At 34.2% G+C, this 23234-nt stretch overlaps 1 long non-coding RNA gene across 1 annotated transcript in view; it reads left to right on the top strand.

Moving 5' to 3' along the window:
* Nucleotides 1-21394, top strand: part of LOC147579792 (uncharacterized) — a 182941-nt gene extending 161547 nt beyond the window's left edge. Inside the window, exon 3 of the long non-coding RNA XR_015251814.1 lies at nt 21233-21394. This is a non-coding gene — a long non-coding RNA (uncharacterized LOC147579792). The remainder of the gene's footprint in view (nt 1-21232) is intronic.
* The last annotated feature ends 1840 nt before the right edge of the window (nt 21395-23234 follow it).

Genomic DNA, 23234 nt, shown 5'->3' with positions numbered 1-23234 from the left:
AAAAAAAAAAGAAAACAAAACTTGGAGGTATCATGATTCCAGCTTCAAGTTATATTAAAAAGCAGTAGTAATTAAAACAGTAAGATACTGGCATAAAAGTGGACACATAGATCAATGGAATCGAACAGAAAACCCAGAAATAAACCCACAGTTATATGGTCAATTAATCTTTGACAAAGGAGGAATGAATATCCAATGGAAAAAAGAAAGTCTCTTCAACAAATGGTGTTGGGAAGATTGGACAGTTATATGTGAAAGAATGAACTGGACCACTTTCTTTCACTATATATGGAAATAAAGGCAAACAAATTTTTCAACTTGCCAAAAATGCCACATAGAACCAAGGCTAGGGGGAGTGGACCAGAGGCCTGGGATGGTTGGAATCATCCTTTCTAGAATTGATCCCTAGACAGGAGCTGTGGCTCTGTTTGTAGTGCTGAGATGTGTAACTTTCTTTTTCCCACCTCTTCTAAACTCATTTGTCTTCCTTCCTTTTTATTCTGTGAACTTCCTATATCTTTCAGATAAAATTCCATTTAGATTAATTTAGCCAGAATCGGTTTCTTTACAATGCAGTATTAAATATTATCTCTGGTTTACACAGCTAGAAGCATCCCATGCTGTATCACTGAACAACAAAATGTGGATTTAAATTGATGGGAACTTAGCTTGAAGTTTAAAAGAGGTGATTTACAAGTAAATCATATCTGATTTAGACATCTCCTCTACAGGAAACTGCTCTGAACTCAAGGTCTCTAATTCTGTTATAGGATTTGCTCTGGTTCTATTTTATTGACTGAATACTCTTGAAGAATATTACCATGATTATTTTTGTTAAGAAATATGTATTTTTTGTCAAGACAACTAATTGCTCAGAAATATTGTATTGAAAACCTTCCAGGCAAATTTTATTTGTTTCTGTTGTCATTTTTGGGTCCTGATAATAATCTTAGACATTTGACTGGAGGTGGGCTTCATTAGTGGTTTTAATATATATATATTTTGCCATATCTTCATCTGCTATTTCCAGCATTATTATTCAGTAAGGGCCAATCATAGGCATTCTATTTTGAGTGAAGTCAGAATCCCATTAATTTGTTACTTGATACTTGTTAATTTGATACTTTATTTTCTGCAACCTGGTGATATTTTAGAAGTCGTTGTTACCTCATTTTCAAAATGAGGTCCAATGAATTTTCTCTGCTTCAGAAATTGCAAAAAAAAAAAAAAAAATCGGTTTAATAGCGCCTGGTTTTAAATTACTAGCCTGGCTTGAGGTTAAGTGCTTCTGGTCCCCAAGAGACCTATCTGTGTGCTTCCCTTTAGTTAGGACCCCTCTATGTGCCCATAAGTAAGAGACCCCGTGATGAGACAGGAACTTCCTGTCCTTAAGGAGCAAGAGACCCCTGTAGTGAGGTAGGAACTTCCTGTCCTTAAGGAGCAGTTTGCAGTAGATCCCCCACTCTTGCTTTTCTTAGCATTGCCCTAGGTCATTGGGTTTTGATTCTGTATTAAAATTCAGTTATGCAAATATTTTGAAAAGTCTACCAACTAAAGGTGTGAGGAAATAGCTGGGCAAGTTTTCTCCCAAAACATTGGCTGATGTCTTATGTGGGACAAATGATCTAGATGATATGGTCCTGTTGACTTCTCCTGAAGGTGTCTTTTTCTCCACCTTCTAACATGTAATTACTGTCAAGTGTGTTAACAGGAAGTTAAAAAGATGACAGAATAGAAAGAAGGCCAACCAGACGCCAACCTATAGAAATGATGTTAATTTTTACTTATGTTACATGCACATTTGAGGATTCTAGATGGCAGTTCTTGAAGTCAGCCCTTTAAGTGTTGCTTGGAGCTCTGGTATGTAGAGGTGTTTGTAGTAGAGATCAGAATCATCAGGGGCCAAGTTTCATTCCAAACAGAAACAAACTATTGTGCTCGACATTGAGCTGTAGAACCAACCTCATCCAGTTTTGAAAGCTTTCGAGGTGAATTCTCTGCCTCTCTCTAATTGAAGAACAACTTGCTAATTAAGAGGACAATTTAGTGCTCCCGAAATGATAACTGGAGGGGAGGCAAAATAAAAACCCTGCATAAAGCCTCACAGGTCACAACTCTACAAGTTAATAATTGTTTCTTAATTCCTTTGCGCCTCCATTTTCTCATCTGTAAAGTGGAGAATCTGGTCTACTCTGCAGGATAAGTGAAACATTTGTAAAATGCCTAAAATTCCTTCTGGCTCATTGATGTGCTTGTAGATATTTTCCCCACACAGTCTCACAGTTTTAAAAAAAGGAAATAAATAATCTACTACAAATATTCAGCCATATTAAAATAGGTCCTCTTGGTAATAGTCTTAAAATTTTAAATCTTTTACTGAGGATGGCCTTTCAAATTTTAGAAAACCCCTAACCCTAGCCACTTACTGAATTAAGGAGCATTCTAGTCTTATGAAGATATATAGATGGATGAAAGTCAAAATAAAAAATGTTCATGGAACTCGATAAGTATATTATTAACTTGTCAGTCTTTAAAGAGAACAGTGTTTGCATATTTTTTTGGCCTGTCAGATACAATTTTTTCTGTGGAAATAATTCGTAATTTGCTTGTAAAGCAGACATGAGTCTGCAAACTCCTGTTTAGCTTTTGTACTAAAGTTGGATTTAGAAAATATAATGATTTGAATTATTCAACACCACAGAGGTTCTCAGATCTTCACAATTGTTATAACCCAAAGACCCAAGCAGAGTGAAATGAGACCTCAGACTTCAAAGAAATTAAAAAGATAAGTCACAAATCTGTTATGGACAGATAACAGAAAAAGAGTAGGATCAACATGTGATAGCTGGTATGTGGCAAGACAGAATCTGAGAAATGAGTTCCTCAAAATGAAAGATGAAAAATGTGATATATTTTATAGTTACCTATTTTTTGCTTTGAAGATTGGATGGGGAAAGCTACCATCATCTTTGTTATATTAGGATGCAATAAGTAGATATTCATCTATAAGTCGACTCAACCATTCCTTTAGCAATGATAATAAGAGGTGCTGCTAACAAATAGTTAAGAATGCAAGATCTTGAATGAGGGTAAAAAAGCTGTATTTAAAGTTGTTTCCTCCCTTTATTACATTAGATGAACATGACTTCCTATATTTGTTTCAGTTTTCCTATCTGCAAATTGAGGATGCCTATCTCATAAGGAACCATCTTCCTATGATTAAGTGAAAAAGATAAATAAAACATTTAAAGTGCTTTTAGTTCAGTGCTTGGTATACAGTAGGAGGTAAGTAATTAAATAATTGTTACTGTTTATTGAGTTTTTCCTGTGTAGTAGGTATAGTATCTAATATATTAAATGACTTGTGTCATTTAACTTTTACATCTTTGGCTTGCTAAAAAAAACTAATTAATCTTTTATTTTAAAGATAGGGAACCCAAGGCCCAGAGAATTTACATGATTTGCCCAAGTTTACAGAAGTGGTAGGTCCTTGAATTGAACCCAGAGCTCTCTGACCTTCAGGTCTCAGTGCTGTCATTTCTGTTGTTTTCCTCATGACCTTGCTACTATTCTGTCCTGCATCTCTCAGTTTAAAGACTTAATTGCTTTCTGTGCAGCCATTATTACAAATCATTTAAAACTACTTTATGATACTGTTCTCTGGAGTTTTCTACATGTTTATTCTTCTCCTCCAGACACTTCACTGATTTCCCTAAAGAAAGAAAATGGGTCATAAAATATTTACATTGCCATTTCACCTAGGACAGAACTAACACAGGGGTGCATTATTACAGCAGCTAAATAAATAGCAAAGTAATACAGCATAGGCTATATTTTGCTACACTGTAATTCAGGTTAGAGGTTACATTTAGTACCTCTTTTAGTTTTCGGTGTCTAGACTAAATGAATGAGGAAACAATTCCAATTTAGATGAGGAAATAACCAAACATAATCATAAAGGATATTACTTTATTACAAGACTTTCTAATAAATGAGTTTTTTAAATAAAATGTTTCTCCCCATTTATAATTTCCTCACTTTTCCAGTAATTGACTTATAACTATATGTAACTGAAACTTCTGGAAATGGAAGAAAACCCTTGCCTCAACCAATACCTGTTCAAGTCTAGTCATTCTGACTTACAGGAGATTGATTAATTTCTTATGTTGTAGTTTTCTTTCTACATTGAAGCTGACTGTATAAAGCTGTTGCAATGAAAATAGAGTAAGCAGAGCCTTTGACCTAACCACCTCAGTTTCAGATTTGCGTTCTATCACTTGCTTGATGCTGTTCTTTCTTGTTGAGAACTGTCTGAATGATTAGACTCTATTTTGGAGAGAGCTGGGTGCCTAGATCATCTACCGTGGCAAAGAGCCACAGTAAAAATACATGAATTCATGATATGTGTGTGTGTGTGTGAAGTTCTCTTTAAACAGCTACTTTCCAATCAAGTAATCAATAACCATTTATTACTACATGCTCTATATCAAACACTACTAAAGTATTATTGGAGATACAAATTTATAGCATAGTTCTTGGAGTATATACTTACACTAAAGATGCTAAAAATGAATAATAAAATACATAAAGACTTCATAAATATCATGATTTTTAAACATAAGCCATAGCATTTAGTATGATTAATTTCCTAATGCATTTTGTCAACAATAACTTCAATAGGTGTTCAGAAAAGGAGAGATCATTTTTGGCAAGGGGTTTTACAGAGAAGATCTGAGTTTTTTTGCCCTTGGCCTTGGCCATGGCCACTTCTTTCTAGAGGTTGCTGGTAATCTCAGATGCTATTTCCATTACAAACCTGCTTCACTTGAACTCTTCTAATCTCCTATCGTCTCTCCTAGTCTTCTCTGCCTACTCCCATGTGACATTTTGGACCTTCTCTAGCTCCCCAGAATTGGGACTACCAGTGATAGGCTGGTTGTGCTTTGCACAGTAACCATTCTACATGAGCATTGTGGATTTATCTCAGGTGGATGTTTTTTCTGCTTCTTTCTCTAGATTATATGCTTCCCTTTTGAAAATGTAATTAATTCACTGTCCCTGGGTTAAACAGTTCTGGGATCAGGAATATTTTATGGCCATGTCTTAAACCATACTGAGACCAAGTAAAATTAACTTAGCTGCTTGATTCTGGAAATATCTGCTTCTCAAAGATTAGGCTGAATCTACTAATGAGTTTACCATTCAAGACTGTGACTAACAACTTTTTCATGAAACATTGCTTTTCTTTTTTTTTATGTATGTATGTTTATTTATTGTGTGTGTGTGTGTGTGAGAGAGAGAGAGAGAGACAGAGAGAGAGAGAGAGAGAGAATAAGTGGGGGAAGGGCACAGTGAGAGAGAGAGAGACAGAATCCCAAGCAGACTCCACTCTCAGTGTGGATGGAGCCCAATGCGGAGCTTGATCTCACAACCGTGAGATCATGACCTGAGCCAAAATCAAGGTGCTTTTCAAGACTCTCATCCTGCTTTGTCCACCAGTAAATTTTACTCAATTCCATCTCTTCTCCTACTTCCCAAGTGCATGTTAAATTAATTCAGCTTAGGCTCAAAAACCCTATACACATCCTTCCCTATTTTTTTCACTTTTGGGATACCGGTAGGACTCTGCTAAATTGGTGTTCTAGGTTACTACAGTAAACCTAATAAACTTAGCTTTTGGGGGGAGTCAGTAGTCAGTACCTTATAAATGGGGTTTTCTCTCTAATCCTGTGATCTCTTCAACCTAATATGATCTCAGGTAGCATTGTAACCAAACAGTTTGTGCAGTAAAAATTCTAATGATCATAGGTGATCACATTCTAAAAGGCAATGCAGAGGAAAGAGAAGGAAAGAGAAAGAACGATGATAAGGAAACTGTAAAACCTGTAAGTAACTGTAGATTCTGGTTTTAAGAATGGATTATTTAGTTCTGAGTTCTGCAATTACAGGATTCCATAAGTACCTGAGTATTTTTCCTCTTTAATATTAACTTTAGTAATCACTACACTGTGCACCAGGCATGAATCTAAGGGTCTTATATATATCATTTTATTCTATTGTTGCAACAAACCTTTAAGGCTCCCTCCCCCCCCCCCGCCCCCCGCTTCATTTTATGGTCAAGAAAACTAAGTCACAGAGAGATTAAGTTTACATGTCATTAGGTACAAAGTTTGTAATTTGCATGGCAAGGAATAAAATCTAGGTGATGTCACAGCAGATATGAGACTTTAAGCCTCTATGCTGTACTTCCTTCTTGAAATATATGAAGTTCTGGTTTATCTTAAAGTGGTATATGGGCACATTGATTGTGACCGCGTTTGAAACATTAACCAGAAGGGTAATAGGTGATTGATTCTTCTTATATTATCAATTTAAACATAATTTAATATCTCTCACTGTTATCAATTGTGCATTCTAATTTCTTGTATGAAAGTTTTATGTAAAATGTATGAGCATCATTTGTTTGAAAATTCTGAATATCTACATATATTAATACCATTTAACATTTTGTTTTCAAACTTCTATGTCAAATTTGAGTGGTTTAAGATGCAAATAATACATAATATATATATATATATAATTAAAACTCTTGATTATAGTATGACTATAAAATGCTTAGTTATTTTTAAAAACAAGGATAAATTGTGTAATAAAAATGACTAGAATAAACATAGCAAGATTATTTTTGTCACCCTGTCCTCATTTCCAAGGTTACTCTCCCTGATGTTATGATTCTAATTGTCTTTATGTTTATATTACAAGACATGGTGGATTGAAAAAATAAGCCATAGCTCTGATTAAAATTTGAGAGGATGGCTTATAATTACTATTACTGAAGTGTGAAAATATATACACAGTATGCTCTTCATTTAACATATACAATTGTATTTCTGAAGTATAAATATTTTATGATATTAAAAAAATGAATTATAATTTATCTTTCAACTTAAATGGTAAGAGCAGAATAATCCATTTTAGGATCAAGAATGTAACCTGTGTTCATAAGACAATGCTTATGCCCTCTTCTCTGTGTTATTATAATACTTCCTGACTCCCTTGCCTCTACTTCTAACTTTCTATCTACACTGATGACAAACTAATTTTCTTAAAATGTAAAAACAGTCTGGGGTGCCTGGGTGGCTCAGTCAGTTGAGTGTCCGACTTCGGCTCAGGTCATGATCTCACAGCTTGTGGGTTCAAGCCCTGTGTCGGTCTCTGTGCTGACAGCTCGGAGCCTGCTTCAGATTCTGTGTCTCCCTCTCTCTGTGTCCCTAACCCACTCGCATCCTGTCTCTGTCTCTCTCAAAAATAAATAAATGTTAAACATTTTTTTAGATGTAAAAACAATCTTAAACCTCTTTATGAACAATCATTCGCTGACAAAAAATGTAAAATTTAAATTTTCTTGCATGACATCCGATGTCCTCCACAATTAGACCATAACTACAAGATATGAAAACCATTCGGGGTTGTTTTGTTTGTCTGAATTAATATATATCTTTGGTGTCCTTGTTCTTTGCTCCTATTATTCCTTTACCTTGGTATTTGTTCTACTCTCTAGTCTGCAAACACTTTCAAGGTCTATTATCATTGAAAGCTCAAAGATATCTGCTTGGTCAAAATTAGGCATTTGGGCTTCCTCAGACTTTTTTATATCTCTTCATTGAGCATGTGATTTGTTTCTGTTTTATTGAGCTAGGATATTATTTATATGACTACTATTTACCCTTGAAGATAGGGTAAATAGTAGTCATATACATAAGACTTTGTCTGTCTTATATTTAAGACGAGTAACCACAGTGCCTTCGAAAATGAGGTATTGTATCAAAGTTAAATTGTACTGAGTGATGGATTCTCACTTATTAATTAATTCCTAGGATTCTCATTGAATAGTGTGGTATGTGCTGTTTTTAAAAGAATGTCTAAAAAATCTCAAAAGGTTTTTAAATTTTGTACTATAAAAAAGATACCAACACTAAAATGAATTATTTTTAACTTCATTTGAATACAAACATAAGAGAAATTAGAACTTCTCACTTTCTAAAGATAAGTGTAGAAGGAAAAAACATGAAATATTTTTTTAAAGAAAAACATTAATATGAGAAATACAGTGTGACAAGTTTTAGTATGTATTATAATTTTAGTAAAGAAGGCCAAATATCAAAGTTAGAATATTTACTTGTAGGACAATATAAAACAAATTTTATTATGATAAATAAACAAGCATTTAACATAGGTGACAGCAGCTAAAAGATGGGTAAGTTTTAGCAAGATTTAGTTACATGTTATGGATCATGAGCTCTTGAGTAGTTATTTTAAGTATTTAGAACTTATATAAGAAAGTGTATTTAAAATACTTTTGATAATACTAAGGATGTGTACAAAAGTATTGTAACCCTGAAGGAAGCCATAAAAAAAGTACCAGTAATTAATATTTCGAAATTAAATCTGAATTTTGGGTATTTAATATTATAAATAAGTAAAAACCAGGGAATCTAACACAGTGACAGCAACCTAAATCTGTCCTCTAATATCCTTCGAACAGCAAATAAAAAAACCCAGAACATCAAGGAGAACACATAAAACTACCAAAAAAATGTGGTTTGAAAATAACTGGAAGACAAACAAACAAACAAACAAAAACAAAACAAAACAAAACAGAAAACAAAACACTGGAAGACAAAAAATGCCCAAACTTTTCATGCAGGTGAAAATAAACAAATACCAAATCCCAGCCAGCAATCTCTCATACCTCATACTCTTGTTGCAATCTTTGTCATGAACAAGGGTAATTTAAGAAAAATTGCAAGGGAAAAGAGAAGAGGGGACCTATCAGCATATTTCAAATTGCTCTTTAACTTCTCCATAAAGATCACTTTTACCTTATATATGAGAATACCAAAAAAAAGGAAAAAAAGGAAGAAAGAAAGAAAGAAAGAAAGAAAGAGAGAGAGAAAGAAAGAAAGAAAGAAAGAAAAATTCCCAGCTAGGTCAGAGTATTGCTTACGGAGCTTAAAACACATGCAATATGAGGTGGTCGTCTTTCAGATTTATAACTTAAGTGGTAAAAAGTTACGAATAGGTGTCACTTGGAAATTAAATGGTTAAAAGCAAAAGAAATAAATGTGGCAATTTGAGGGCACTGAAAAAAATAAAGAAACAGAACAAAGAAATGGAGTAAATTTAATTATCTTTCTAGGATCAAACAAAATAATGTAAACTAAACAAATGGAAACTTCCTGTACTTATAGAAGGGCATCTTAGTGAATTAGGAATCTTGTAAAGAACCTCAAATCCACAAAATGAATAGATAGAGACTAAGTAAGAATACAAAAACTTAAGAAAACATAAAATAAGGAATGATACACCTTTGATAAAATTCACTCATGCAAACTGAATTAAATATATTAAAACTGATTTTATATACTCAGAATGTATTTAGGGAAATTAGAAACCATTTTGAATTACAAATTCAAAATTAAAAAAAATTAAAAAACAGATTGATTGAAACAGCGTTGGCTGGGAAAAAAACATGATCACCTCCATATGAAAGGTAAATTATAAGACAATAATAGACTAAGTGGAATAGATTACAATAGAAAATATAGTAAGAGACATTGAAGAAAGTTAAATATACAACCATGAAAATTAAAGTGAGAAGTGAAACAAATCAGAAATATAGTGGTGAATAATTAATTGATTGAAATAATGTATACAATTGAAAGCCCTGAAGAAGAATAAACAATACATTTAAATATTTAAATCCATAAACCAAGATCATTCCCCAGGTAACAGAAGGCTTGAGTGAATGTATTGAAAGAACATCTGAATAATTGTGAAAAATTAACCAAAAATGATTAACCCCAAGTCATATATATTAATAAAATTATTCAACTCCAATAAGAAAGGAAAAATCTTTAAGGCCTCCAGACCAAATATCCAATAACTTATTAAGACACAGCTACGAGACTGGAAATGTCATCTCATAACCAGTGAGCACAGCTAACACCAAGATCTTGTCTTCTTAATATCCATTTTCCAATAAAAGAAACCAGGGCTCCTGGAGAAATGGCTGACTCCTTCTTAGGAAAGGACAATATGAGATGAGTCTGGAAAGATCCTGTGGACCCATAAATAAATGCTCAAAAAGTAACGGGAAAGTGTCAAAAGGATGTAGGAAATGCTTTTTTTTCCCTTGCCAAATTGAAGTAACAAGCAACTGGATTTAATGTCCTACCTAAAACAGTAATAACAACAAAACAGAGAATATATGAGATAATGGTTTCAAGACACAGGACATGAGGAGATTAAAACAGTGACCCTGAGAGAGAGGGAACAAATGAGGTATGTACTATGATTGTTTCAGCTTACAACTTAAGATGGTTTCCAGGCCATCTTTGAGGTAATGGAAACCTGCAGAGCTTGCAAGATTCCTAGGGTTAAGGATATCCTACTGAGAGTCTAGAGCAATTTAGATGGCTAGAGTTTATGGAGCGGAGTATTGCTGATGGACCCGTTTGAGGGTTGGGGAATGCATTCTGTGTTCTAGTAGTATACAAATGCTCCCCAGTTTTATCTTTCTTTTGAGCTCTTTCTTATCTTCTCTGCTCTTGCATATGGTCTTACATTCAAGCAGGGATGTATACATAACACTCCAGTCTGTCACAAGAATGTATGCATCTTTGCTCATGTCCACAGCCTTCTAGAGCTCTGCAGTTATATGTGAATGTATCAAAGCACACTATGTCTGTCTCATTCCCCAGAGTTTCCTGATCAATTTCAGGCTAGTCTGTCAGTTTCTTGTTTTTCCTCCTCAGGATTGGTGCATTATTGGTCTTTTCCATTCATTTTCCATTGGCATTGCTATGGTTTCCAACACCCAGGGGCATGGAGGTTTTGTGCCCCTTTCGGTGTTAATTGGTTGTCCCAGCATTACTGTGCCCATGTGGAGGTTGGTGAGGAGGATAAAGGGATAGTGTGGAGCAGCCATGAGCTAAAACTGCATTTCAGTGATTTGTTTGAATAAATGCCTCTCAGTTTGTTATTTGCCTTAGTTTCCATTCCTGTTCTTGAAAATCTCATCCAGTGTTATCACTGATTTGTGAAGACTTTTTTGTGTGTTTCTCTCTGTGCCATTCTGTAGTTCTTTTCGTCAGAGTCACTCTTCTTTAGTTCCAGACTATTTGGCTGAAATGGTCACACTGAACCTCTCACACTGTCATTTTTAGTCAGCATTATAATAAAATAATGATGAGAAAACCTGAGAAGCCCTTCGTTAGGAGAATTCCAACCATTGACTTATTTGTAATAAAGTCTTTATGTATACAGTTTGAGAGGCAGCATATTGATCTGTTTTGTTTTTTCAGTCTCATAGGCAATTCACTTTTTATCTTCAAATCTCAATTTCCTTTTATAAGATAAATATAAATACTTCTTTATAGAAAATAGAGTTATTTGCCTACATTTTTTAAAAGCTTTTTTTTTAAAGCACTTATTTTTGGTCTCTGAAATTCTATGGCCCCAATAGAAAATAGCTAGGATATCAGTTTTCACAACAAATATGGGGAAGAGTAAAATAAACATGGTTGATGTGTAAGCTGTCCCCAACTTATAGGCAGAAAATGGGGCTGAATTCCTGTTGTTATATGTGAATGTTAATATTAAAATCAGTGATTAATTTGAGATATGTGTTGGTTATGCGTAACTAATTTTAGATGTCAATCACGAAAAAGATTGTACTTGCCAGCAGTCTTTTTATTCAAGATTATTATAAGAGGGGTAAGAAAGTGTGTGAAAAAGCACTTGGATTATATGAGAAAATGTGTGAAAAAGCACTGGGATTATATGTTAGATATGGTGACATTGAACTGGCAAGAGATAGGCTAATGTGTCTTTTGGATATTGAAACTCCAGGCTCCCCAGGCTGGATATTGTGAAACTCAAACATCATTAAGTTGAACAATTTTCCTTCAAATTTTTCCCTAAATGAATTTAATTTCCTTAATTAAAGTGACTAAATATAAAATCATGTGATGGCTAAAAGGTCAAATGCTTGCTCTATTTTAAGAAGTATAAAACTATTCAAATTGAATGATTTATTATAAAGGAAATTAAATTCAATTATTCATTTGAGAAAACTGCAAAAGATTGTCTTTGGTATTTATAGTCACTCTTAAATACTGGCACTTGATACAGAATTGGCCCTAGCATTGGTCTCTGGACTATACATGATGTAATACATGAGCATAATTTGTTCTAGATGCCCAGGACAGGAAAAAAAATTAAGGTTTCCTAATCAGACTCCAAAAGTGGCCATAATGAAAAATAAATAATACTTATGTATATTTATATTCTCCATAAATTCTCTAAGCACCACTTTCCACAATAAAAAGGAACCATGTCACTAAGCTAAGATGTAATGATGCAATGTAAGCATGAGATACATACAGGATCACTGTAAATCAATGGATAGAATAAGTCATTTTAACAAGCTGTTTCAGTAAACAATCTGCAGTTATTCATTCCTTTGATTGTTTACACATTTATTATTGGGCAAGTTGCTACGTACCATTGATAAGAAGTAAATAATACAAGGCTTAAGCTATATATAGTTTAAAGTTGAGATCATTTAGTTTGTGCTTTCTATATGTTGACTTTAATGTGCATACTAATTATCTTGGAGTTTGTTAAAATGAAATTCTAATTTAGTAGATCTGGGGTAGGGTCTGAAATTCAGCATTTCTGGCAAGCTCCCAGGTGATGCCAAATCTGCTGGTTCATGAACCACACTGAGTAAAGAGCTAGAGAACATCTTCAATGTTCTTACACAAAATATCTCAAAAAAAAAATCACTTTTAGAATACATGTATTAATGATTGGAAATTTCTCTTTTATACCATAGTCTTAATAAATGAATTTTTTAGTGAGATGAAAAAGGATATAATTATCAATAAATTATTCTCACATGTACTTTTATTTAATTGTGATTGTTTAATATTTGCTTGGTTGTGGTCTTTCCAAGTTTGAAAATGAACTTTATTCATTTTATCTCATAATCATATTTTAATTCCCCAAACAACTAACTCATTGTTTTGTAAATAAGCATTCTTTGAAGAGGTTTAATGCCTCTTCAATTTGCTTTGGATTATGTGGCTCCTTCATATGCATATGGCTCAATCAAATGCAGAGGAATTTCCTTTGTCAAAAAGGCATGAAGAATCTGACTTAGATCTGGAAATGTTGGAAGGGACATTAAATAAGCCAAGTTTAAAGAAATTATTTTTGTTCTAAAAATAGATTAGTCTAATCTAAGCCATTAAAAAACTAGAAAAAAAAGTTTTTTTTTCTTATTTTAAATAAAAAACATTAAAAAGCTTTAAAAATGTTGGACATGTATACTCTTTAATGTTTGTCACATGAGTTTCTTATGTTAAGACTGGTATTTTGGTTGAGCATGACTTTCTCATTACCTAGACAGTTTTCTTTCTTTTGCTTTTTTCTGGGAACATTTTAATAATAGTCTGAATCCAGTCAGTCTTGGCTTTCACTTTTTTCTTTTCTTTAACGTTTATTTTTGAGAGAGAGAAAGAGAGAGTGTGAGTGGGGGAGGGACAGAGAGAGAAGGAGCCACATAATCCAAAGCAGGCTCAGGGCTCTGAGCTGTCTGCACAGAGCCTGATGCTGGGCTCGAATCCACAAACGAGGAGATAATGACCTGTGCAGAAGTTGGAAGCTTTCCAGCTGAGCCACCCAGGCGCCCCTTGGCTTTCATTTTTAACTCCCATCGCTTTTCTTCCTTCTTCTGTCTTGGCTCTTGCCTATAGTTTTTCTACTCCAAATATCACCATGTCATTTATGAACAGATTCGCTTCTTTGATTTCATCTTGCTATGAAAGATTAAGATAGCAGAGATGCTGAAGAAAAAAAAAAACCTAAAAATCAATACTCCATTAGAGTTAGTTTTTCTCTAGGGATTGGTAATCACTTCAAAATTGATAATCATTGCAAATCACTAAAAATGTTACTTTCAAACAAGTTGATTATAAACAACAGGAAGTCATGGGGAAGCTTCTCTAATGAATGAGTTCACCTTACCTCCCTTCCAACCAAGAGTTGGAGGAGCTATGGGGACAGCATCCCTTTACTGGCTGATTAAAAGTCTGACTGTATGTAAGCCCCCCTTAAGATCCCCATGAAGGAGACAGGTGCAGGCTCAAAAAATGCAAAGTATCACAACCAGGAGTAGAGTAAGGGATACTGAGAGAAGTAATTTTTTTTCTTTGGGAAAAAGATGGAGGAGCGTCATGTGAAAAATAAATATACTTTCATAGAATTTGGTACTGAAATTATTTGTGCTAAATTGTCAGTAGAGTCTAATTAATTTAGACAGATGCAATTAAATTTCTGTGGTTCAGTATGCAAGATGAATGGTACATGAGGATATCCAGAGGATAGGAAATGGGTCAGAAGGGAAGAGAGAACCTACCTGTTTTGGGGAGGATATTTGGTCCATCAGGCAAAGGGGCATTTTTCATTCTTTGTGTACATACAACAGGGCATTAAAAAATCTAGGATTATATGAAAACTCTGCTTGGTTTAATAAAGTTCTAACACATACTGGTAGAAGGACATATACAGAGAGAAATTATTCTGTCAATCATCAAAATATGTAATGCTATTATCTTTAAATGAGAAGAGTAGATGGAGGGGTCAGGTCATGGTGAGCAATTTGTGTTACTGTTTATGCAATAAATGATAAAGGCTTATAAGAAAAATGTAACTGATGTTTCAGGTAAAAGCAATTTGTTTTCTTTCTCTGTGAAAAGTACACATAGTGATTAGGCCAATATGACAGAATTAGGAGGTCAGGAATTAGCTTGCTTTAAATGTCTGCAGGTTCATTAAGGTGACATTAACTAGTATATAACAGGCCAAATATGTGAAGCCTTTATTCACATATGAAAATATCTGTATGAATGTTATTCAGTTTCATACTACTCACTGTTCTTTGGGTTAGGCAGAATTCTGAGCTGGTTCACAGAATTCCTCCCCTGCTTCTATGTAATCCTTTCCCCTTGAGTGAGGATAGGACTGTGAATATGATGAATTTCACACCCATAATTAGCCTATGTTACATATGAAATGAAGGGATTTTGCTTATATAATTATGGTCCCAATTCAATTGATTATGGGTCAGTCAAAACTGAGCTATTCTAGGTGGGCCAGAACTAAACAAATGAGCCTTTGAAAAAGGCTGGGCTCTTCTCAAAGTCAGAGATTTGAAGCATGAGAGAAATTCTCCTGGTGGCACGGTGTGAGGATCTATAGAGGAGGTCATGTGGTAAGGAGCTGTAGGCAGTGTCTGGAAGCTGAGAGTGATCCCCAACCAATAGCAAACAAGCAAAATGGAACCTTGGTCCTACAACTGCAAGGAATTAAATACTGACAACGACCAGAGTGAGCTTCATGAGAACATTGAGCCTCCTAGGAGATGCTAGCCAGGCCAATATATTGATTTCAACCCTGTAAAGCCCTGAGCAAGAAGCCAGTTAATACACGCCAGACTCCTGACTTACAGAATCTATGAGATAATCAATGAGTGTTTTTGCTAAGCTTCAAAATAGTGCCACCATTTTGGAAGAAAGTTTAGCAGTGTCTTAAAAAGCTGAACATAGTCTTAACATACAATCCAGCAATTGCACTCCTTGGTATTTACCCAGTTAATTTGAAATGTTATGTCCACACAAAAATTTGTATGCAAATATTCATATTATATTTATTCATAATTGCTAAAAAGTGGTGCGTCCATATGATGGACTGTTTTTCCACAATAAGAATAAACTAGCTATCAAGCCAGGAAAAGATATGAAAACACCTTAAGAGCATATTTGAAAATGCAAGAAGCCAATCTGAAAAGGCTACATACGGTTTATGATTCCAAATATATGAGATTTTGGAAAAGGCCACAGTCCAGTGAGAGTAAAAAAATAAATAAATAAATAAATAAATAAATAAATAAAATCAATGGTTGCTACAGATTTAGAGGAGGGGAGGAAAGATGAATAGGTGAAGCAGAAGGGATTCTTATAGTAGTGAAATTTTTCTGTGTGTTACTATAATGATGGATATAGGACATTATGCATTTGTCAAAACCCAAAGGTAGAACTGCACAACACAGACAATGAACCTGAACTTAAGCTATAGGCTTTAGTTAATAATAATGTCTTAATATTGATTCATCAGTTGTTACAAATGCATCACATCAATGCAAGATGTTAATAATAGAAGTTATGTACATACGGGAGGTATTTGGGAACTGTATTATCTGTACTATATGCTCAGTTTTGCTGTAAATCTTCAAACTGTAGAAAAACAAGTCTATTTACTTTAAATGAAAAGTAGCAGCTTCAATGTAACTGAATTTTGGCCTCAGCAAGAAGGCATGGTGAGTATAAGGCATTCTGAAGGTAGGGTTCTTGTTATCCAACTCTGAAATTTTTGACATACAGGAAACTGAGACCCATGTCTCAAAATAGTCTTATTTCTCAGGAAAAGCAAGAAAAAATGGGTTTCTGTGTATAATCCCTTGAGTTTGAAATGTTGGAAATAAATTCATTAAAAAAAATTTTAAACATTATTTTGGAGCTAGATTTGGACCCAAAGCAGATAACTTCTACCTTTGATTATAGAAAATTCACTGGTTGGTAAAATGGCAAAAATTAACAAATGGCTGTGGCAGATTTCATTTTCTTTGGTTCTCTCAACAAATGAAAACTCAGTAAATCAGTGTATCACGTATCTGTTGTGTCTTACACAGGCCAATTCCCTATAAGTTGATCACCGTTGAATCAATGATCCAGGGATGCTGTCTAGGATCATTTCTTTTTGGGCTGCTCAAAAAAATCTAATTTAGTGGCAGTGAACTCTTTTCCTAAGTACAGGAAATGCTCTTCCTCTGTCACAGGAGTTACAAATTATACCATTAAAAAAGATATGTTGCAGCTGCGTTGGTCAAACAGTAGGTATACTGCAGACTAAGGAGACATTTCCAGAATGAATGGTGGCCTTTAAATCCCTTGATGTCCATCTTATAATCAGTTAAGCAATAGTGCTATAGTGTGGCCTACTAACTGTATTTTTCTGGCCATAGAGCTAATAAGAGGATTAATAAAAAAAGCCAAATTGCAGACTGCTTTTAAAGAAGTGAAATTTTCAGTCACATAAAAGAATTGTAAAAAGTAAAGCAAAGCAGTGCCTAAGTGAGATTCTTAGCTCATTAGCTGTTGTGGACAGGAAAACATGAATTATAGAAGGTCATGCACTGTAACTTGTGTAATTACAATAGATGATTCTTAGAATTTTGAAAATATACTGTATTTGGTTATGCTTTAAATATGTACTTTTCTGTTAGATACAGTTAACCCTAAATTAATATATACCATATGGTACCTTAAAAATGTTGATTGAGCATTTACAGTGAAAAATAACTGGATGAGATTTATAGATAATGCAGTAATCTGATTTGGTGCTTTCTCTCAAGGAAATTACATTTTACAGAAGAGACAGTTATGTGCAGTATTAGGACAGAAGCTGAGGGAAAAAATTGCTTTGGGGACCCTGAAGGTGGAAGAACTAATTCCAAAGAGAGATGAGAGGAGGCTTTCTTAGGACGAGGTAGCATTTGAGCCTCAGTAAAAATGGAGGGGGTTCTAATAGATGAGATGGGTTGTAACCATAAACAATGGTATAGAGTTTGGAAAATCTAGATGAAGTTTGTGTCCTAGAGAGATAATGTGTTTGGTGAAGAAGGGAAGGTTCAGTCGGTCACAGAAGAAACACTGAAATGTTAATGTTGTTTCAAGTGGCCCTCTGTTATAAAATAAATTCAAAATTTTTAGCATAAAATTATGCTGTCATCCCTGACACCTGCCAGATTTAATTTAGGCCTTTATGTATTTATGTATATTTCCAAAGATGCTGGCATAACTAAATGTACATCACAGATATTAACAGAGAAGCTTCATGAATATGAACTAAGATTATGCTTTCTGGGAAATCCTGGGTATGGGACTATCATAAGATTTTCAATAGCATATAGTCACTAAAATCTAACTGAAAAAAAAAAAAAAACTTGTTATTTTCAGGTGCACAAAAATCCTAGGGAATCGTCTCATCAGAATCATTAAGAAAGTCCTATCTATACCAGAAGCTCAGGACCACAAAACTGGACCCCAATAGATAGAGTGAAAAGTTCCTTGATCAGTCTGTACATTAATCAGATGTACACACATTTATATACTGTGAAGATTGTATTAGTGTCCCTCCTTCCTCACTATTGTGGCACTTAGCTACTAAAATCAGTGTTAGGCCAAACAAAAAAAGTGCTTCTAGATGCACATCAAAAAACGTTTAGTAGGCCAGCAGATGAGATTTGTAATGAGTAGATTCTGAGAAATAAAACGGATGCAGGTAAAGTTCCTAAAACTCAGAATTTTCTATTTAAATTTCTCACATGTATTTTATACTATCTGCATATAGTTAAATGACACCTATTAAAATGTCACTGAAGTTAGTGGTAGCATCAGGATAAATGTATTACTTGATTTATATATTTATTTTATAATAATGTATATAAGCAATATATGTTTATTACCATGCTCTGATAAATGCAAAAAGGTACAAGGAAAGAATCAAGAGATTATTTAGAATCCTTCTACTCTAAAATAACCAGTATTAAAATTTAAATTTCGTAATTTTCGACATTCATTGATGCCACAATACAAAAAGAAGGATGGGTAGGAAGGATATGTGGACACAAAAATAATTATAAGAATTGGATCAGATTTTACCTATTATTGTTACAGTACCATATACTTTACTAAGTTAATTTGAATTTAACCAAAGAAAAAAGAAGCTAAATCAAAATGGAAGAAGTTACCAAATTGCAAGATTAGGGTTTCATGACACAATATAGTTGTTGAAAGATCCTTCAAGAAAAAAGAAAGATTAAAAGATTTGAAAGATTATTAAAAACTTAGAAGTATTTTCATTTTAATTGAATATTCATTATACAGTATTAATAAATGCCCTGACATAAAGATCTTTTAATTTGCTTTTTTTATACTTACTCCCACCTCATTTCCTTTCTACCTACCCATTTTTAATACAGATGCTATTTTTTGTTTTGTCAGAGATTTTAATATTTATATTTATTCTTTAACCACATTTTCTTAGCTGTTTAATCTTAATTTTTGTATTTAATTAATTTGAGGTTTACCATTGTGCATCATTTTTCAATTATTTATTTCAGTTCATCTCTTTTTAACTTGATTTCATCTTCATTTGGCTTTCTTTTCCTTCCCTTCCCTTCCCTTCCCTTCCCTTCCCTTCCCTGTTCATATGACCCCAATGGAGTAAATCCTCACTTTTATTATCTGAAATGTCTGGTTATTGCCTTTCTCTTTTGGGTTTTTTGTAATGTTTATTTATTTTTAAGAGAGAGAGAGAGAACAGGGTGGGGGAGCAGAGAGAGAAGGGGACAGAGGATCTGAAGCAGGTTTTGTGCTGACAACCTGATGCAGGGCTTAAACTCATGAACCCTGAGATCGTGGCCAGAGCCAAAGTCTTATGCTTAACCAACTGAGCCACCCAGGCACCCCTATTGCTTTTCTCTTTTAAAGGGAACCTGACTGGGTATATTTGTGGATAATACCATTTCCCCCTCACCAGTCTTTGGAGGCATTGAACGACTGTGTTCTGACTACAGAACAGATGTCTGAAGGTAATCTAATTTTTTTCCTTATGGGTGACTTGATTTTCCAACAGGAGGCCTGAACAATACATTCTTCCTCTGTGAATTTCAACGTTAACCAGGGTTTACCTCAATGTCAAAGTAATGTCCTAGAGTATGGCACTCCTTTTTAGATACAAAGTCTGTTTTCTCTTCCTTGGTTCCTACCTGCTCTTTTTTTTTTTTTTTTTTTTTTTTTTATTTACTTCTGAAGTTAAACAGCTATGGGATGTTTTGATATTGACTGTTTTGAATTATTTTTTGGTATCATATGTATAACCTATGCTTTCACCATATAGACTCAATTACTTAATGTCGTAACACTATTTCTGTATTCTATTTCTGAATAACTTATCTCTTAATATTGTATTGGTTGGCTAGATTTGCCATAATAAAATACCACAGGCTGGGTGGCTTAAACCTACTAGAAACTTATTTTCTCATAGGTCTGGTGACTAGAAACCCCAAGACCAAGGACCAGCAGGCTGCAGTTTCTAATAGGGGTTTTCTTCTTGGCTTGCAGACAGATGCCTTCTCACTGTGCAAGGGGCAAGCAAGCTTTTCATAAGGGCGCTAATCACATCACAGAGGTCCAACCTTATGGCCTCATCTAAACTTAATCAGCTCCCAAAGACCCCATCTCCAGATACCATCACATTGAGGTTTAGGGCTTAAATATGAATTTTAGGGGGACACAAACATTCAGTCCATAACAAGTATATTGAGCCCTCAATTTCAGGGTACAATGAAGTATAGGTTACATTGTTTTAAATGGCATTTATATTTATCATCTTCTTCCTAATTACTTTATTCTTTTTTTCTTTATCCCTTCACAGCAATTGTCTCAAGCTTTTCTTTCATGCCATTAATTTGATTTCTCTCCATGTCTGTTCTGTTCTTTGTTTTTTTTTTCCAGTGTGTTTATTAGATTTATGTTTTTGCTCAATACATTCCCTTAGCTCTACTTTCTTTTTTTATCATTATACTTTTTCATGCATAATTTTTCTTTTTATATATATTTCATTGAATTCAAATTGTCACCAATGTCTAATCCAATTCTGGTATTGCAGGGAGCTCCTTTGCAGAATTTGTTTCTGTTCCTTTGGTTATGTTTGTTCCAGGCAAGGTTTGAAGAGTTGCCAGCTCATTTATTTTTCATCTTGTTCTTAATGTGAGTTGCTGAGTTCAGATTAACTACGTGTTCTGACACAGTTTTAGCAATTGTTTTTGACTCCTCATCTAGCTAGTCTGGCTGGACCAATAGATATGGTCCTGGTTTTCCAAGTTTGTGACATAATATCATTTTCCTTTCTTTATTAGATTGTTACTGATGAAATCATGGATTTTTAGAATATTTTAACTTTTTCCTTCTCTGCTGACTTATGAACTGAAGGAGATCCCATTTGTGAGTCAGCTTTATTTTTTTTTTAAATCTTTACCCAGCATCTCCAAGGCCATGGAACTAAAGAGCAGTTATTGCGGGGACAAAATTTTCCAAGAGAAGACTCCAAGAGAGAGCAAGAAGAAAAATCTTACATATGGAGGTAAGTTAATGATGCTTAAGAGAAAGAAATAAATTCAAGTTCTTTTTAAAGAACTTGGTATGAAGAGCGGAGTTTGCATTTTACCTAGATGCATTCTGCAGACTTTAGAAAACAATAGTAAATGGCCAACTAGGAGGATTTCAGTTGTGATGGTGACTGCTGATGCATTACATTTCTGCCCATGACAGAAACATGAGTAAATAAGAAAGCGATGTTTGTTTGATAAGGTGTATGTGGAAGACTCCAACACATTTTATACAGAAAAATGTATATATGTTAATAATCCATAATAAACTATATGAGCATTATCTTGAGGAAATGAGCTCAATTATTAAAAGAAGTGACATTTATGAACTATGTAAATTGATATCCAATTAACTTGCTGCAGCTCTCTTATTAAATGCCAATTAAGTGTATTAACCTTCTTTACAATTTCATATATCAATACGAATTTAACTGTACCTTTATTGCCATTGTAATTTTGAATTAATTGCATAGCAAGATGATTTATCTTTTGCATAATTATGAAGCCTTACCCTCTGTTCTTCAAAAAAATAAAATTGATAGTTTTATGAACTCTGAAGGTACGCCCCCGAGATGTCACTTATTACTTAGCTTTGTATAAATCTTTGTTTTGAAGTAAAATGCAGATTGCACATGGTTTGTGGTAGCTGGATAGTGATTTTAGTCCTTTATTTGAAATAAAATATGAAGCAACTACATAATGCACCTGAAAGGCATTATTAGGTCTACAAATTGTTTTCTCTTATGATTTTTGTTAGCGTCTTTATAGACAGATTTTTCTGGCAACTGAGAGCTTTCTTAATCAAACAGGATGCAAAATCATCTATTAGAAAATAGGTATCTTAGATCATTACGGTGAGACATGTTTTATTTTGCTTCCACAATCCCCTGAATATCTAGCATGGTTACAGACATTTACCAAGTTTGAAGTAGTTGAAAAGATCATGGGTTTTGAGGTCAAATAATTTGGGGTTCTCTCCCAGTTTCTATTTCTGGTCATAGAAATCAGTGACATTTATGGCTTTTAGCCTATTCACTCATTAGTAAAATGTGGATGGTAACAATTCCTGCATATGTTTATACTGAATATTATATCTAAGTAAATGCATATATACACAAAAACATATTACTATGAGTAATATGCATGGGAGTTTATACTCAGTAAAAGCTAGCTTTTATTACTATCTTTTCTGATTTTTGATTTTTGAAACAATTTCATTGCTTTGTATATACCATGAGCCTACTGCCAAATAAGTTTATATATGATTTATGAATGGGGTGGACCTCAGGGCATCTCTTAGTCTTGAAAGAGGGAAATAAAACATTGCATGCATATGAAAGACAAATTGGTGTATATGCAGGACTATTGTGTCCTTTATCTCATTGAAATTACACTGAAATGTTTACTGGCTAACTCTATATTTATACAATGAGAACTTCTTACACATATATTTACTTACGGTTCAAAAGTCTGTGCACTGATGAATCTAAATCCAAATTATTGAGAGCAGGGTTGCTAGAAAATCAGTCCTGACTCCATGCTAACTGGCAGCCCTTCCGTGGAGTCATGCGAGTATTTTGGCTGTGGTACCTTTTGTTTTTCTGCTTTAGCATCACACCGTTCAGTGCTCGGCAAATGTGGCCTATTCGTCACTACATTGCTGTGTGATGTTCACATGTACCTTTCAGGTGCCAAGGTATAACTTCTATGGGCTGTTTTCATGCACTCTGCCCTGTGCTATTTCCCTCATCCCCCCCCATCCCTCACATTGTCTCCGTGTGGAAAAAGTGAAAGTCAGACGGCTTCCCTTTCTTCTCCGTTCCTTGCTTAAGCAGCGATGATCTCTTCCCTGCTTGGCATTGTCACTTGTTTCTTT

Source organism: Puma concolor, chromosome B3 (assembly GCF_028749965.1).
Source record: "Puma concolor isolate L17-30 chromosome B3, mPumCon1.1.hap2, whole genome shotgun sequence".
Classification (NCBI taxonomy): Eukaryota; Metazoa; Chordata; class Mammalia; order Carnivora; family Felidae; genus Puma; species Puma concolor.
This window is presented reverse-complemented; position numbering and strand designations above follow the sequence as displayed.